The following is a 16,926-nucleotide window of genomic DNA, read 5'->3' on the forward strand; positions in this document are numbered from 1 at the left end:
CGAACCGAACCGGGGGAAGGGAGGCGAGCGGGTCGGGGGGCGGGGGGGGGGGGCTGCACGGAAGGCACCGGGCACAGCTCACACCGCGCACCCGCCGGACCTCTCGACCCGCCGCCGGGGACTGGCCAGACCCTCCCACCGGGACCGCCCCCCCCGTCCACCGGGACCGCCCCCCCCCCACACACACCGGGACCCCCCCCCCCCCCCCCCCCGGGACCGCCCCCCCTCCACCGGGACCGGCCCCCCCCCCAACGGGACCGCCCCCCCCCCTCCACCGGGACCGCCCCCCCCCCCCCCCGGGACAGCCCCCCCCCACCGGCACCTCCCCCGGGACCACGGGGATCACCCCCCTCCCGGGATTCCTCCCCCCCCCCCCATTCAGCGGGGCCGCCCCCCGCCCCCCCCGGTGGGATCGCCCCTCCATCCCCCCGACTTCCCGATTTCCCGCAGCCCCCGGAGCTGCCGGGTCCAGCCCTCCCAAAGGATCTCGTTCCCCCCCCGCCTTTAGCATTGTTAATTATATTATTAGTGTTATTATTGTTATTATTATCATGTCATCCCGAGCGCAAACACAGGCTGGCTGGAGAAGAGCCCTAAGGAGAAGGACCTGGGGGTGTTGGGGGCTGAGGAGCTCAGCATGAGCTGTCCATGTGCCCTGGAGCCCAGAAACCAACCCTGTCCTGGGCTGCATCCCCAGCAGCCTGACCAGCAGGGCCAGGGGGGAATTCTCCTCCTCTGCTCCACTCTGGTGAGACCCCCCTGCAGGGCTGGGGCCACTTCTGGGGTCCCCAGCACAAGAAGGACATGGAGCTCCTGGAGAGAGTCCAGAGGAGACCACAAAGATGATCCTTGGGCTGGAGCAGCTCTGCTTTAAGGACAGGCTGGGAGAGTTGGGATGTTCAGCCTGGAGAAGAGAAGGCTCCAGGGAGACCTTAGAGCAGCTTCCAGTGCCTGAAGGGGCTCCAGGAAAGCTGGGGAGGGACTTGGGACAAGGGCAGGGAGGGATGGGATGAGGGGGAATGGATTAAACTGGAAGAGGGGAGATGTAGGATAAACATTAAGAGGAAATTCTTCAGTGTGAGGGAGGTGAGACCCTGGCCCAGGCTGCCCAGGGAAGCTGTGGCTGCCCCATCCCTGGCAGTGTTGAAGGGCAGGTTGGATGGGGCTTGGAGCAGCCTGGGCTGGTGGGAGGTGTCCCTGCCCATGCAGGGGGTGACATTTAAGGTCCCCTCCAACACAAGCCGTTCTGAGTCTAGTAATTCTTTCCAAACTTTCCAGGAGTGATGCTGGCAGCCAGGGAAATCCTCCCACCTAAGGGGAAACCTCCTCCTGAACATCACCCTGGCTGTGTGTGTCCCAGCCATCCCGCTGCACACTGCTCCAGGCTCCCCTTCCCAAGGCATCAGGCCTTCCCATTCCAGCCAACGGGCTCATTCCAGATGTTTTTGGAGCACTCCAGCACATCAGGGCTGACCCCGACACCACTGCCCAGGTCCCCATCCCCTTCCTGCCCCCCTTACACAACACAAGGTTTACATCACTCTTTTGCAATACTTACTCAGAACAGGCTACTGAAGTTACTGTTTCTAGCAGGTCCCTCATGCAGCAGAGACCAGCAACAGGAGTCACCCAGACCTGCTTGCCCCAAAACTCCACGGGTACAACCCAGCTCAGGGTAACCACCTCCACCTGCAGGTGCTCCTCACCAGGCCCTTTGCTGGAGCAGTTCTCTGTGACCCAGCTATAACCCACTCCCAGTGGTTGTCCCCGTGTGAACGGGACTTGCCAGGTACTTCCAGTTTTCCCACTGCACCCACTGTTGGAAGCAGCAGGTGGCTGGTGGCAGCCAGGGGGTGAGAGAAACACAGAAACACACCCAAAGCAGAGCCTGGAGATGGTGGCAAGGGCAAGGAAGTGGCAGCAGACATCTCAGGCAGGAGCTCTTGCTCATCTACTTCTGTGTAGGTTCATTTATAGAAGGTGTTTTGCAGCTCCCACTGGAGTGGAGGTCCTGAAGAAAATGCAGGTTCACTTGTTTTTCATTTGTTAAACCTATTTTTTTTTGCCTGGTTCGGTGCAGCTGATGGCTTGGGAGGCAGAGGGGTGCTCTGCCCCCCCAGGGGGTGCCACAGGCTGTCCCCTGCAGGAGGCACAGCCCTGCCAGGGATCTCTCCTCCAAGCCCCCCTCTCAGCCCCCCTTGGGGACATGCCACTTCCCTGCCCAGACTGCTCAGCACTGCATCAAGACCCACTCCTCTTGTTCCTGCTCCTGCTGTTTTCATCAGATGATGCCAACCCCTGTACTGGAAGAGAATGTGAGGACAATGTCCCAGCTCCATAAGTTAAGTCTGACAAAGTTGGGAGCAACCGAGACCAGAGTTTCAAAGGGAACACACGGCAGCCCCAGTAACAAGCAGCACCACCCACCCCACTTATAATTAAGCAATCCATTAAAATTATTAGTGACTGGGAGACTTACATCAATCAGTCCAACAACGACCAGTGAGGGAAAATGGTCTGGAGTGAGAACACCCTCAATATTGCAAGCCAAGGGCCAGAGGCCACTGGAATGAGCTGGGCTGGGGGCAGCAGGTCCCCATCCATGGCAGCCCCCTGGGCTGCAGCATGTCAGCCCTGAAACCAAAGGCAAACCTCCTTATTTATCTTGGCTTCCCCCACTCTAATAAGTTTTGGAGGCAGACAAGCTTAAGAGGGTCATAAAAAGAAGAAAGGAGCAGGTTTAACACCTCCCAAGCTTCTCAGGAGGTTTTTTTAGGCACGGCTGCAACACGGGAGGGAGCGCAGGGCCTGGCTTGTGCTGCCCGAGTGCAGTTCCAGGCGTGGAAGTTGACAGCTGGTTTTGATTCTGATCTTGTTTCTACCAAAGGAAATTGGGACTAATTCTCCCCAAAGCCATGGCTTTGCACTGCTGGGCTCCTGGGTTGGGGGAGGACGAGGGGAATGGGACAGTCCCAGCTGCTCCAGAGCCTGTTGGAGCCAGGGGAAAAGCTGCCAGCAGCACCAAGCTCACACCATGCTCCTCACCCTCAGGGTTTTATAATCCGTGGAAGATTAATTTTTTTTGTTGGTTGGTTTTTTGGTTTTTTTTTTTGCCTCTGCTTTGTTTCTTGGAGATGGGGAAAAAATTCTGTTAGTTGGAAAGGCTGAGAGAGCAGCCTGTGTGCTGGTAACCAGCCCCGGGGCTCCGGCGTGTGGAGTCGTGATGGATAACATGCACTGCCCGGGCTGGGAGTGGGTTTAAGGACTGTCAGTGGGAATTATGGCTTGAAGAATGGGAGAAAACACACAGGGCTTTCAGCTGACTGTACCTCATCCTCTGTGCTTCTGCTGCAACAGGGTTTAGGGCCCACAGCTGCTCTCCTTGCTCAGGTCAAGGTTGTCTTCATTCAGAAAGGAGTTAGGAGCAGTGACAGAGGCAGGAGCCAGCCCTCAGCGTGTGCATTTAACACCATTTCAGGGATCTCAGTCCCACCCTGGCACCCACCTGCAGCTCCACACTGATATATCCCCATGGGCTGCTCCCAGGAGAGGAGCTGTGAGTCTAAAAAGTGCAAATTCAGGGTTAACCACCCCAAACAGAGAGGCTAATGCCACCCAAGAGGGTGGAAATCCCTTCTGTCAGCAGCTCTCACCTTCCTAAAGCAGCCAGGGTGACCAGCATTGCCCCCTGGACTGCTCAGGCACCCCCTGCCCCCAGGGCTGTCACACACAGTGGCATTAATTAATTAAAGCTGACAGTGCCACTTGCCATCCCCCTCCCAGGCTCTTCCCACCCTATCCCCCCCAGGTCTTGTGCAGCAAATCCCCATCCACGGGGCAGAGTCAGGAACAGCTCTTTTTTTCCACAGAGGCTTAGACATTTGCTTTTCCTATGGAGGAAAAAAAAACCAAAACCAAACAACCCAACACAAACCCAATACTCCTTGAAACAACAGTTTGAGGCTCTTCTAAATGTTACCCAGCAGCCGACCTTTCGGAGCTGGGTTTAGGGGTTTATTCTTAATCCCCCAGCCAGGATTCTCAGCAGCTTCAGGGTCAATCCTGCTCCCTGAGGGCTGGATTCAAAGAGCACTGAAACATCAATCCCCACCACCACACTGGAACTCCAGTATTTCCACCCTTGTTGGGAATACACACCCTCGGCTGGGTGTCCTGTGCCACCCTGTGCAGCTTAGGGTGGTGGCAGGGGTGTGGTTACCTGCAGGATTTGGCTTCTCAGAGCACAAATGTGGCCAGGGAAGCACCAGCCCTGCTGTGCATCCCACCAGGATGCAGGGCACCGTGAGGATTTGTAGCACAAGGTTGCAGCAGCCCTCGCTGTGCAGAGCCCACCTGGGGCCATGGATGCAGAGAGCCAGGATCCTGGAAACATCTGGCCAGCACAGGACTTGGAGGCAGGCAGGAGGACACATCTAAGGAAAATGAGGAGTAAAGCTCCAGATGGACAAGGCTTTCTGGAGCAGCTCTCTGAAAAGGACAGGCTGAGGGAGTTGGGGTTGTTCAGCCTGAACAAGAGAAGGCTCCATGGGACTTCACAGTGGCCTTCCAGAACTTGAAGGGGCTCCAGGAAAGCTGGGGAGGGGCTTTTGACAAGGGCAGGGAGGGAGAGGACAAGGGGGAATGGTTTTAAGCTGAAAGAGGGGAGATTTAGGTTAGAGATCAGGTGGGAATTCTTCAGTGTGAGGGTGGTGAGACCCTGGCCCAGGTTGCCCAGGGAAGCTGTGGCTGCCCCAACCCTGGCAGTGTTGAAGGGCAGGTTGGATGGGGCTTGGAGCAGCCTGGGCTGGTGGGAGGTGTCCCTGCCCATGCAGGGGGGTTGGAACTAGAACATCTTTAATGTCCCTTCCCACCCAAACCAGCCTGTGATTCTGTGATTTTATCAGGAAGCAATGGAAGCACAGGGCACTCGCCCTGTTTCCCAGCTCTGCTCCCACTGCAAATGCCTACAAGGAGCAGGATTCCTGGTGTCAGGCAGTATCACCAGTGGCAGCTATAAGGCGTATGGGTGAGGCTGCCTTTCCTCTCATGGCTACATCCCTAATTAAGCTGGAAATGGGGCTTTCCCAAACACAATTCCCCAGGGCTGCATTTCTGGAGCCATCGCCCAAGCTCTGCCAGCTGGATTCGAGCAAGGATCCCGTGGTGTTTCCCAACTCCCTGGCATCTTCCCCACAGCCAGCAGCACCACACTTAGGAGCCTCTGCTTCTGAAGCCAGATCTATATTGGAAAATTAATATTTTTTTTTTAATAACTATATTCCAATCCCTTTCAAAAGTAGGAAAATCCATTAATACCCATCAAAGGGGGAACACCGCAACACGCTGATGAGTTTTTCCCTGATGCAAAACACCTCCTGGAAAAAGACCCTGTTGTTGTGGCCTGTCATTCCCAAGGTTGTTGGGTTTTTTCTTTTTTGCTGAAGTTTAGGAAACAGCAAAAGCCAAGACCACAGCAGGAGGCTCCAAGGCAGAGCCAGCCAGGAGCCCTGCACAGACCTGGGGCTGGTGGTGAGGGGCAACATTTCACGCCACGTTTCCCTCCAGCACAAACCAAAAATGGAAAAAAGAAATAAAAATCACAGAATGGTGAAGGTTGGAAGGGACCATGCCCTGAGCAGCAGGACGCTCTCCTTGCAGCACACAAAGGGAGCTGGGCTGTGGCAGCTTCAGCTCTTCAGCTGTGAAGATCCCACCGTGTTTGTCACATCCCAGCCCCGAGGAGGGAACTCGGGCTGCGGTTCGCTAGGATGGAAAGCAAAACCCATGCCCAGCTTTGCAGGGCATGGTGAGCATCCCTCCTTCCTCCGGGCTCTTTGCTGCCTCCAAGCCATCAGAAAGCTGCCAAAACGGGCCATTTGGTGGCATATTTTCAGCAGCAGCACTTGGGGAAACGACCTTTAGGGAGGATGGGAACCCCGGCCCGGCCAGCCCGGCTATTTTTAGCAGAGCATCAGGCTGAGCCATGGCTGGTTTCCTTCCTCTTTCTCTTTCATGAGTGCTGAACAAAGGGAAACCAGAGAAGCCTCCCCCAACCTTCCACCCCGTGGCAGGGAAGCCCATGAGAAAACAACAACAACCAACCAACCCCTCACCCATCACATTTCTGTACCACCTTGGGATGGACGGTTCAGGCTGTGAATTTCTCTGCAAACACAGCAATGACTGAAGTGATGCTTTTTAGCAATAAAAATTAATATGAATACCAGGAGAAAGGATGGGTTTGACTTTGGGGTCAGGCTGGAAGGAACAGGGGGAAAATAAACAGCAGCAGCAAGGACAGTTCAGGCTGTGAATTTCTCTGCAAACACAGCATTGACTGAAATGATGCTTTTTAGCAAAAAACAAATATATGAAACCAGGAGCAGAAGGGATGGGTTTGACTTTGGGGTCAAGCTGGAAGGAACAGGGGAAAATAAAAAAAACAGCAGCATTATTATTATTATTTTTTACAAAAGTCCCAGGATCTTGTTCCAGCACTTCCTGAACAATAAAGGGAATTTTTCCTTTTCCAGTGACACAGATTTAAGTTTATTTAAGAAGGGTAAGAATCCAAAACAATAAAAATGGAAGGTTTCATTGGGTGGAGCTCCCTTCCCCAAAGCTTTTACTCTTTTTTTTTTTTGGTCTTGAAAGGAGAAGCCCATTCTTCTGGGTGCAGCCAGACCCTGATGCCCATGGACCACATCCCAGCCTGCAGGATGGGCAGGACAGGGCCCAGCCCCTTTCCTTTCCCTGGGAAACACCAAAACATTGGATATCAAAAAGCTGTAGGGAGCTGGCTGGCACAATGACTGTATTTACAGCTTCTGATGGTGTCTGTGTTTTGCAGGTAGTCTGCAAAGGAGTGAAAACATTACGTGGAGGGAGAGAGAGAGGTGTGTGTTTACTAAATATAGCTCAGAAATATATCGAGCGCTGCCCACGCGCGACATAAAAGACATTGTTTGCCAAATACTCAACCAGCTGCTGTTGGTTTCTCCAATTCTCCTCCCTGAAAAAAATAAATAAAATAAAATAAAATAATATATATATATCCCACATTAATCAGAGAGCAAATCTATAGCATGACAGGAGCAGGTTTTGGCTCCTCAAAGGAAGGGCACGTGTGATTGCTCGGTTCATTCAGGCTTGGGTGAGAGCCCGGGAATGTCAAAGCTGCTCACACCAAAGGTGGTGGCCTTTGCTGGTGGAAAGGGGTTTTTCCACCATTTTGTGCCTGGTTTGGTTTTTCTTTTTTTTTTTCAGGTTGAGTTATTGGTGGTGGCTTCCCAGCTCAGACATCCCAGCAGATCAAGCTGCTCAAGGTGTTCTCAGCTTCTCGCTGGGCTTGGACCAGGCAGGTTCAGGCTCTGCAACAGGGGGCTAAGGAGGGAAAAATAAAGAAAACAACCCCAAAAACTCTAACCCTTTGAAATACTCTTATTTGCATGACTCCAGGAACCAGGACTTCAGAAGCAAACACATTCCTGAGATGTACAGTTACATCATGAGCAATGGCCCTGGTGTTACCTCAGTGCCCAGGGATGTCCCTGGGAGAGCTCGGGGACACTTGCCAGCTTCCCAAAACACAAGCTAGGTCTTGGCCACATCTCAATGATGGGCCAACTCTGCCTGCTTTGACTAGTTTTTTTCTCTCTGGATTCCATGCAGGCATGGCTCACTTTACACCCCTGCTTCCCCCAGCACAGAGGCTCCATCCCAGCCTCTCCCTCCATCCTCAGGCTTTCCCGAAAAAACCCACTTCGTTTCTCCACAGTTCCTGCCCTGGCAGGTGGCTCCTGGGGATCTCTGCAGCCTTCTCCAGAGGGAAGCGTGGTGCCCGTGGCCCAGAAGAAAAGGTGCCCAACCTTCCCCTGGCGGCTGGAGGATGGTGGTGGGATGGAGCCAGGCTTCGCTCCCGGCACCGGCGTCGCTGCGGTCGGGATGTCGGGAACAACCCTGCCACAAAAATCGAAGCTGGGAATCTGAAAATAAAAATATCACACATGATTTCAGGCTTGCTGAAAGCATGACTGGCTGTTTCATGCCCACACAAACACCCTCCTTTCCTCCTAGCCCAGGTGACTCAGCTCTGGCACTGCTGTGGAGGCTTCTCCTGGCTCCTGCCCTCGCCGGGAGAGCAGAAAACATCCCCACTCGTAACCACCAGCAGCCACCATCCAGCCCAGTGCAGCTGATCAACTAATGCCAATTAAAACAGAGCCACTGGTGCTCTCCCACGCTCAGCCTGGGTGGCAAAAGCACCTGGTGCCAGGAAAACCCTCCCCATTGCCATGGGATGCTGCTGAACCCCAAACCTCCCTGGTCCAAGGAGGGCTGAGGATGCCAGGTGGCTCTGCTGCCAGTCACGGGCACAGGAGGCAGTTTCCTGTGGGACCTGGATAGGTTGGGAAAGTCAGACCCGAGGATGCTGGTGTGGCTTGGTCTCTGCTTCCAGAAGTTGCTGTGGGAAACACTCTCCATCAGCCCAGGGCTGGGCTGAGATCCGAGCTCAGCAGGACCAGGAGTGTGGAGTAAAACGAAGCCCAAAGCTCACGGCAGGAAAAAGGTGAGACCTGTGGGATAACCCACCTCCCAGAGCCTCTTGTATTCCCCTGCAAACCTGCAAAGAGGGAAAGCAAAGCAAAGAACAACGTGAAAAACATCAGCTTCACAGTGAGGAACTTGGAAAGCACAATGAAAGGCAAAAGGGGCTCCTTTTGGGGCTGCCTGCTCCTGGGGACCATCAGGGCCAGGAGGGGTTTGCTTTGCTTTGATTATTTTAGTACCTGTAAATCTTCATCATTTACTAAGCAAAACAGCCCACTAGGGGCAGGGAAATGAGCCCTCAGCAGGCCCAGCTCCCCTTCCTGGCAGCACGGAGCAGTCAGCAGTTCTAAAGCTCACCCTTTGTGACCATCACTGCCACCAGGCACAAGCCCAGCAGTTAGAAGAGAGTCAGCCCTGTCCTTGTCCCTCCACGGGCTCGTTTACACCTCCCAGCTGCTATTCCTGCTACTCCATCCCTGCTCCTGGCTCACCCGGGGCTGGGCTGGTGGGATGCAGCTGTAGGACTTGGCTTCCTTCCCTAATCTCCACAGAACTGCAGTGCCTGGAGGGAACTCAGCTGTGCTGGAAGCTTCAGTGTCTCCAAGAGACCCTCAGGAACTCGACCTTGGCCACCCTCAGCTTGACACAGCAGCAGCACGAGGCTGGGCTGGGAGAGACCCCATGGGCATGGCAGAGGTTTTCCCACCTCAGCTGGATCTTCCCCAGGGAGGTTTGGAGCAGCAGGGAGATGTTTGCTTGGCCCTGTGCAGACCACCCTGCTCTCCACAAGCAGCCAAAGGCCCATGGCTCTGCCCAACAAAATAACCCCCAAAGCTCAGAAGCAAAAGCTGTGGTGTTTCTTTTCTTCTTTCCCACCTCGTACCAGTGACATTTGCCTATTTTCCAGCTTCCCTGTGAAGCCAGAAGCTCAAGTCAACTTGAGCACGCAAGACCAGGAGTCCCCAAGTGCACTTCAAGGAAAGTACAAAGAGCCAAATCAACTTTTAAAACATCAGCATCCAAAGGGGCATAAGAGGAGGGTTTGCAAGGCATCCAGCTCACGTCTCTCTGAAGAGGGAGCAGAGCCCTTGTCCCCAGTGCCAGAAGCAGCCTGGGATAAGAAGAAAAGAGACCCCCTCCAAAAAAATAAATCACAAGAACATTTGCTTCTGGAAAAGGGCTCATGGGAAGGGTGTGATGTTGGGAAGGAGCCTGCTCACAAGGTGTGCCAGGGAATGGGACAAGATGTGACATCTCTGCCCCAGCGCTTGGAGCAAGACGCAAAGAGCATCCCCCAGCCTGGGGCCACCCTGGGCTCAGTGCCCCCCACCAGCACCCCACCCGGTGCCCCCACCAGCACCCCACACACTGGGGGAGCACAAACCAACCAGTTCCATCTCATTTCAAGCGGGTGAGGAGGCGTCTCTCTGCAGATGGCATCAGTGCCAGCCTCCCTGCCAGCTCCGCCGTGTGTCATCGGTTCTGCTCAGCCCTCCATGCTGCAAATATAGAAAACAATGTCATTGTTGCTAGGATTTTTGGGGCCCGGCTGCCTGGCCAGGCTGAGAGCCTGTGGTGATGCTGGGGAAGGAGAGCCACCAGGAATAGTGGCATTGCAGATGAGGAGGACGATGAGTCACTTTGGGGAAGGCTGAGCCCTCCCAGCACACACACGTGTCTCAGACCTCAGTTCTCAACAACACTTTGGGCTTCCGGGTCTGCTGTGGGTTTTGGGGTGGTGGTAAGAGCCACCCTGGGGGACCAGATGGGGTCATTTTGCTCGGCCCCAGGCTTTGAATCCACAGAAACATCTCAACATCAATGTGTGAAATGACCACACCATCCAGACAGAAGGAGCAGTGTTTCAGGGCTACTGAGAGTCCCACCGTGCTCGTGGTGCTCCATCCTGAAGCATCTCAAGCACCTGCACAGGATCCACAGGAGGTCTGGGACTTTCTAGAGCCTAAACCAGACACTTTCCCATCCCTGTTTCCCAGGGGGAGTTGTGGCCAACACCATCCAAAGCCAGGATTTGTCTTGGAGAAGCTCCGGGCCCTGTAACTATCAGCTCCAAAACAGCTCTGGGGGGACACATCTCCTGGTGGCCACACACACTCCTGCCACACTCCACACTGCTCACTGCAGGGACAGGCCAGGAAAATTAATTTCCACTTAATTAACCATTGATCCCCTGGAAACAGCAGCCAGAGGCTGCTCTGGCTGGGTCCTGCCACCTTCTTGCCCCGTCCTCCGGCAGCAGGACACGGGGCCTCCTCCTTGTCCCTGAAAATACACAACCATGACCTGTTTCCAGGGAACACGTTTAAACAAACCCCTGACAAATGAAGGCAAGAAACCATTTCCTCCCTGTTTCCTTCCATTAGAAGCTAAACTCTGCCATCAATCAGTAGGAAAGAAACACAACCCTTAAATGATCCACGTGAGGTGGGTCCTTCTCCTCCACCTCGAGACAGGGTCAGGATGATCCTGGCCCCTCTGAGCCAAACCACTGCTCTCTCCTCCCTTCACTACACTAAACAAAAACGAAGTGATGTAGGTTGTGTGCAAAAGGCCTTCAGGAAAAATGAGGCCCTGCATCAAACACTCAGGTCTTTTAATAAGAGCTGTGGCTTTGCTAAACCCTCTGGCCCTTCCGTCCCCTCCAAAGCAAATCCCACCTCTGAGGTGGCAGCAGGAAAACCCCTTGGTGGCTGTGACAGTGCTACCAGGGAAGCAGCCAGTCCCTGGGACACAATGTCCTGGCCAGGAGGAGCTTTGCTGGTAGACAGAGCAGTTATCCCCAGCAAGGAGGTGCAGAGGGTGCAGGGATTTCTCCTGCAATTGCAGCCTTGGCTTGTGGAGGTAACTTTGGGTTTTGGTTTCATCAGAGCCAGAGGAGGATATTTGTTTTGTGCAGCACATGCAGGGATGTTTGCTACACGCTGCTGGGAAAACACAGCCCTCCCCAAACCTGGGGGTGTGCAGCTCCTGAGCTGGGTGCAGGAGAGGGTCCAACACCCTGCTCTGGCACTAGCACTGGTGGGACAGAGGGGTGTCCTGTGCCCCAGCAAGTGCCAGGTGTTAGGTGGCCCAAGCCCTGAGCACAGCCCAGCCCCTTTCCCCAGGCAGACTGGCTGCAGCAGGGATGCTGAGCACAGGGAGATGCCCTTGTTTCTGTCCCTGGTCAGAGCAATGCCAGCATTCCCCTCTGGAATGGGGGGGCTTGGCTTGCTGGCTGAGCGTGGCACAGACCTGTGTCGTGCTGTGACACCCGTGTTTTACCTGGAGGGGTCACAGCCAGGATGGTTACACAGCCATGGGAGGGGGGTGCTGTCCTGCCCCCCCTGCTGCACCCTCCAGTCCCACCACACCCACGCTGGGACCATCCCCAGGAGGGCACAAGACAAACCCCAGGGACAGGGGGTCTCTACAGCTACCTGAAAGGTCATTGCAGAGAGGCTGGTGCTGGTCTCTTCTCCCAGGTCATTAGTGACAGAACAAGAGGGAAGGGCTTCAAGCTGCACCAGGGGAGGTTCAGACTGGACATTAGGAACCATTTTTTCACAGCAAGAGTGGTCAGACACTGGAACAGGCTGCCCAGGGAGGTGGTGGAGTCACCATCCCTGCGTGTGTTGAAGGGTGGTTTGGATGTGGTGTTGGTGGATGTGGTTGAGGGGAGAACTTGGTAGAGCAGGGATGATGGTTGGACTGGGTGATCCCAAGGGGCTTCTCCAACCTGAGTAGTTCTATGATTCTATGAACATCCCCACCATCTCCAGCGAGGTGCTGGGGTGCTGCCCATCAGCTCCCAGCCCCCCAGGCTGGGGATCCAAGCCTCTCCCCAGCCCAGCAGGGAACGAGCTGCTTCCTGCTCCTGCTTATCTCCCTGGCCAGGCAGCCTGGAGGAAGCTGAACACCCTCGTGCTGCTGCTCCGTGGCTGCCAGCCAAGGGTGCACTTGTGTTTCACACAAACACAGCAGGGCTGGTGGCTCTTGTCTCAGGGTCCATCAGAGATAGCAGAATCCCTGGAGAGACCCTCACCTGACGTGCAAAGCCCCAACCAGCCCCCCAGGTGTCAAACCTCTCCTGCTGCCCATGGTTTTGCTCCTGTGAGAGCTCTCCAGAGGGAGGAGAGGATCCAGGGATCCAGACCATGTTGTGTTCCTCGTCCTCCACTAATGAGCTCCACAACCCACTCCACAAAGGTCCAGCAGTGTGACCCAGACCTCGGGCAACTCATGGGACATGTACCAGCAGCACGTGCTGCAGTGAACTGATGGATTCTGCATCTACTACATAAGGAGACCCTGCTCCTGAAAAGCAAGTCTTCTCCTCCTGGCACAGGAGCCACTCACCTGCCAGAAATCATAGAATCCCAGAGTAGTTTGGGCTGGAAAGGACCTTAAAGATCACCCAGATCCAACCCCCCTGCATGGGCAGGGACACCTCCCACCAGCCCAGGCTGCTCCAAGCCCCATCCAACCTGCCCTTCAACACTGCCAGGGATGGGGCAGCCACAGCTTCCCTGGGCAACCTGGGCCAGGGTCTCACCACCCTCACACTGTAGAATTTCCTCCTCATGTCTCACCTCAATCTCCCCTCTTCCAGTTTTAATCCCTTCCCCCTTGTCCTCTCCCTCCCTGCCCTTGTCCAAACCCTCTTTCCCAGCTTTCCTGGAGCCCCTTCAGGCACTGGAAGGTGCTCCAAAGTTTCCCCAGAGCCTTCTCTTCTCCAGACTGAACACCCCAACTCTCCCAGCCTGCAAAGTCCAACCTGGCCCCAAAAACTCTTCTGGAAAATCACTTATTTCCCTCCCCAAAAAGGAAAAGCTCTACAAGGGGCTGGAGGCAGCAGGGCGAGGGGCCTTCCAGGCCAGTGCCTGTGGCATTTTGCACCCTGCAACCACCCTGGTGGCAGAAAGAAATGCCAAGAACATGCAAAACCTTGATAAGGTCAGCTGGTAGGAAACACAGCAGAAAAACCTTGAGTTTCATCAGGGGGTTTGACAATAGCCCGGCCAGCTGCCAACTTTCCTTTCATGCAACAGGCAACAAGTGCACTCGGAAACTTCAGGCTCCCTGCAAAGCAAAAAAAAAAGGCTGAAAAGAAAAGAAACCTTGCTGAGGGAGGAAGGTTTGGTGGGGTTTTTTTCTGAATTTCAGCTGGTTTTGCTGCGAGAAGGTGAGCAAGGTCCCCTCCAACACCACGGAGCTGGTGGCTGTCCTTGCACGTCCCCAGCCCGGGGGGGAAATAAACACCATGAAATGAAAGAGCAGAGGGAAAAGACCGAGTTTCTGCATAAATATTTAGGCTTTGCTATAAACTCCCTGCTTGCAACGTCTCCCAGCCCAGCTGGGCTCTTTTTGCATGTCAAAGTTGGGATTTTCAATGCAAATGCTGCTGAGCAGCCAGAGCTGGGCCCTGCCGTGGTCCAGTGGGTGGAAGGGCAGCCTGGGCTCTGCTGGGCACCAGCCCCAGCTTCTGCTGATGGGGGGAATCCTGGTGCTGGAGGCAAAAATCCACTGAGGAATTTGCACAGGTGAAGCCATTTCTTGTCCCTCTAATGGAGACGGAGAACTCTGAGGATTGGAGAGGGGATCACACCACCCTGCCAGGCAGAAGGCAGCTCTTAGCATCTCTATATTGTTTTGGTTAGAAAAGACCTTTCAGATCATCAAGTCCAGCTGCTACCCCAGCCCTGCCAAGGCCACCACTGCCCCATGTCCCTCAGCACCATCTCCAGGGCTTGGAAACCCCTCCAGGGATGGGGACTCCCCCCCTGCCCTGGGCAGCCTGGGCCAGGGCCTGACAGCCCTTCCCATGAACAAATTGTTCCTAATATGCAATCTCAACCTTCCCTGGTGCAACTTGAGCCCCTTTCCTCTGGTTCTATCTCTTGTTCCTTGGAAGAGGAGCCCAACCCCCCTGGCTCCAACCTCCCCTCAGGCAGCTGCAGAGCCAGCAGGTCTCCCCTCACCTCCTGGTCTCCAGGCTGGACACCCCCAGCTCCCTCAGCTGCTCCTCACACTTGTGCTCCAGCCCCTTCCCCAGCCCTGTTGCCCTTCCCTGGACACGCTCCAGCCCCTCCATGTCCTTCTCCTCATGAGGAGCCCAGAACTGACCCCAGGATTTGAGCTGACCTCATCTTGGTCTCACCAGTCTCTTTTTAAGCCAAGAATCTCTATCTAGCAGCAGAAAGAGGTGAAAAAACAGAGACTGAGCCTCAAAGCCTCAGTGAAGTGTTTGGACCCCCAGGAGGATCTGTGTGTCCCAAACTTCTCCCTGAGCTCCCTTGCTGAAGGCTGGGGATCTGGTGGGGGTAAGGGTCCCTTCTCAGGGCAGAAAACAGCACCCCAAGCCCTGGCAATTAACACCCCACAGGTCCTTGGGTTGGCAAAGTGTTTGGAATTTGCATTTGATTAAAATTAAGTGCAGGGAGAATAAAGACACATCGGTTCCTTATTGCAGCTGGGCCAGGGCAAGGTCCGAGCAGGAGGGGGAAAGTGGGAACAGGGGGGGCAAAACTAACACCCCAAAATGGCTGTAAAAGGGGGCAAGGGCTGGGCACGGGGGGGGGGGGGGGCTGAGCACCAGCAGCCCCAGGGGTGGGAAGGGCTCAGGGAGCTGGTTGGGTGCTGTGCTCGCCGGTGCAGAATTTGTGTATGGAAAAAAAGGGCCCGGCAGGAGGAGGAGGAGGAAGAGGAGGAGGAGGCCAGTCCTGCTGCAGCTGGATAAATAGTTAACCGAGTAGTCAAAACAGCTGGTGCTACGAAACAGCTGCTGGGACAGGAGACACCGGCAGAGGGGACACGGGGCTGGGAGGAAGGAAGCGCTGGAGGGAGGGGATGAGCCAGGGAGGAGGAGGGGACAGGCAGGGACAGGCAGGGACAGCAGCCCCAAGCCCTCCAAGACCCCTCAGCACTGCCAGGGCACCCCAGTGCCACCCCCAGCAGCTTCCCCTGGGCTTTGCTGAGACCCTTCCCTAGAGCATCCCAAAAAAGGGAGCTGAAGCTCCTGCCCCAAGCACGGGTGCCCAGCTGGTCCCACAGGAGCAAGGCATGGAGGTGTCCCACAGCTGGGTGGGGAGCAGAGCAGGTTCATGCCCTGTCATCCCCCCCAGGAGCTCAGAATCAGGGGGAGCCAAGGGGGTGGGTGCTGGGTACAGCTGCACCCCTAAGCCTGGGGTCAGTGTCTGGAGGCCTCAGGCTGGGGCTGCATCTCAAAAAGCTGCACAAAGGGCCAGAGGTTGAGAGAGAGCAGAGGTTTGGGAGGACCAGAGGTTGAGAGAACCTCCTCACCAGGAGAGATGGAAGCAGGATGGGAGACGTAGGGCAGGAGGTGATGCTGGATCCATGGAAGCAGAGAGAGAGCTGACAAGAGGCAGCACTGCACATCCCACCCCAGGCAGGACAGCAGGGACACACAGGCTCCCTGCAAAGGGCTTTTAAAGGTGGGAATGGCCCTTTCCCAGCCCAGCAATCAGGCAGAGTTTAGCCCTAATCCAGACACCTGAACCAGCTGCCTACACCTGCAGGCCTGAATCAGCTTCCCCCACCTGATGCATAAAGGACATGTTTTCACCAAAAAGGGAAGTTTCCCAGCAGAAAGCTCAGGGGCATCATGTTCCCTGTCCCCACACCCACCCCCTGCCCCCCCCCAAGAAACCCCCAGACCAGAGCTGAGCCAGTGATGCCTGTGGAGGCCAATGGCTTTTCTGGAGTATGTCCCAAGGGACAGGCAGGTTGAGCTGCTGAGAAGGGGTTGGAGCTTTGGCATCACGTCCCCCCTAACCCTCAGCCACCCCTCCAGACCCTCTGCAGCAAAGCTCCCAATGGGAACAGCCCCACAAGGGTGACAGGGACGGAGCCACCCCTTGCCCACAGCTGCCAGGACGCAGCACGAGACCCTGCAGTGGCAGCAGGAAAGGTTCCAATTGGATATTAGGAAACAATTACTTACTGAAAGAGTGGACAAGCATTGGAACAGGCTGCCCAGAGCAGTGGTGGAGCCACCATCCCTGGAGGTGTTCAAAAAAGATGTAGAAGTGGCACTTTGGGACATAGTTTAGCTCACACAGTGGTGTTGGGTTGATGGTTGGACTTGATGATCTTAGAGGTCTTTTCCAACCTTAATGATTCCATGTCAGGATTTGAGGAGTTTGGGCATGCAGGGAGATTTTTGGGCAGGAAAGGCATGACAAGGATTGTAACTCTGGAGCTGCTGCCCTGGGGACAGGTGTGGCACCAGGGATTTTGGGATGCAAAGCACTTGTGTCCACCTTGCTGCAACCCACACCAGGGTGTCATTTTGCTTAGACTTACGTGGGGAAGAGGAAGAACAATTTCCCACACAGGAACAGTCACTTCAGTGGGTCT

At 55.2% G+C, this 16,926-nt stretch overlaps 1 long non-coding RNA gene across 1 annotated transcript in view; it reads left to right on the top strand.

Annotated features, from left to right (window-relative positions):
• Nucleotides 1-4,791: 4,791 nt before the first annotated feature.
• The window catches only part of LOC127392175 (uncharacterized), an 87,685-nt gene continuing 75,550 nt past the window's right edge, over nt 4,792-16,926 (top strand). The window contains exon 1 of the long non-coding RNA XR_007891205.1: nt 4,792-4,836. This is a non-coding gene — a long non-coding RNA (uncharacterized LOC127392175). The remainder of the gene's footprint in view (nt 4,837-16,926) is intronic.

The sequence above is a fragment of the Apus apus genome, chromosome 18 (genome assembly GCF_020740795.1).
Source record: "Apus apus isolate bApuApu2 chromosome 18, bApuApu2.pri.cur, whole genome shotgun sequence".
NCBI classification, from domain to species: Eukaryota; Metazoa; Chordata; class Aves; order Apodiformes; family Apodidae; genus Apus; species Apus apus.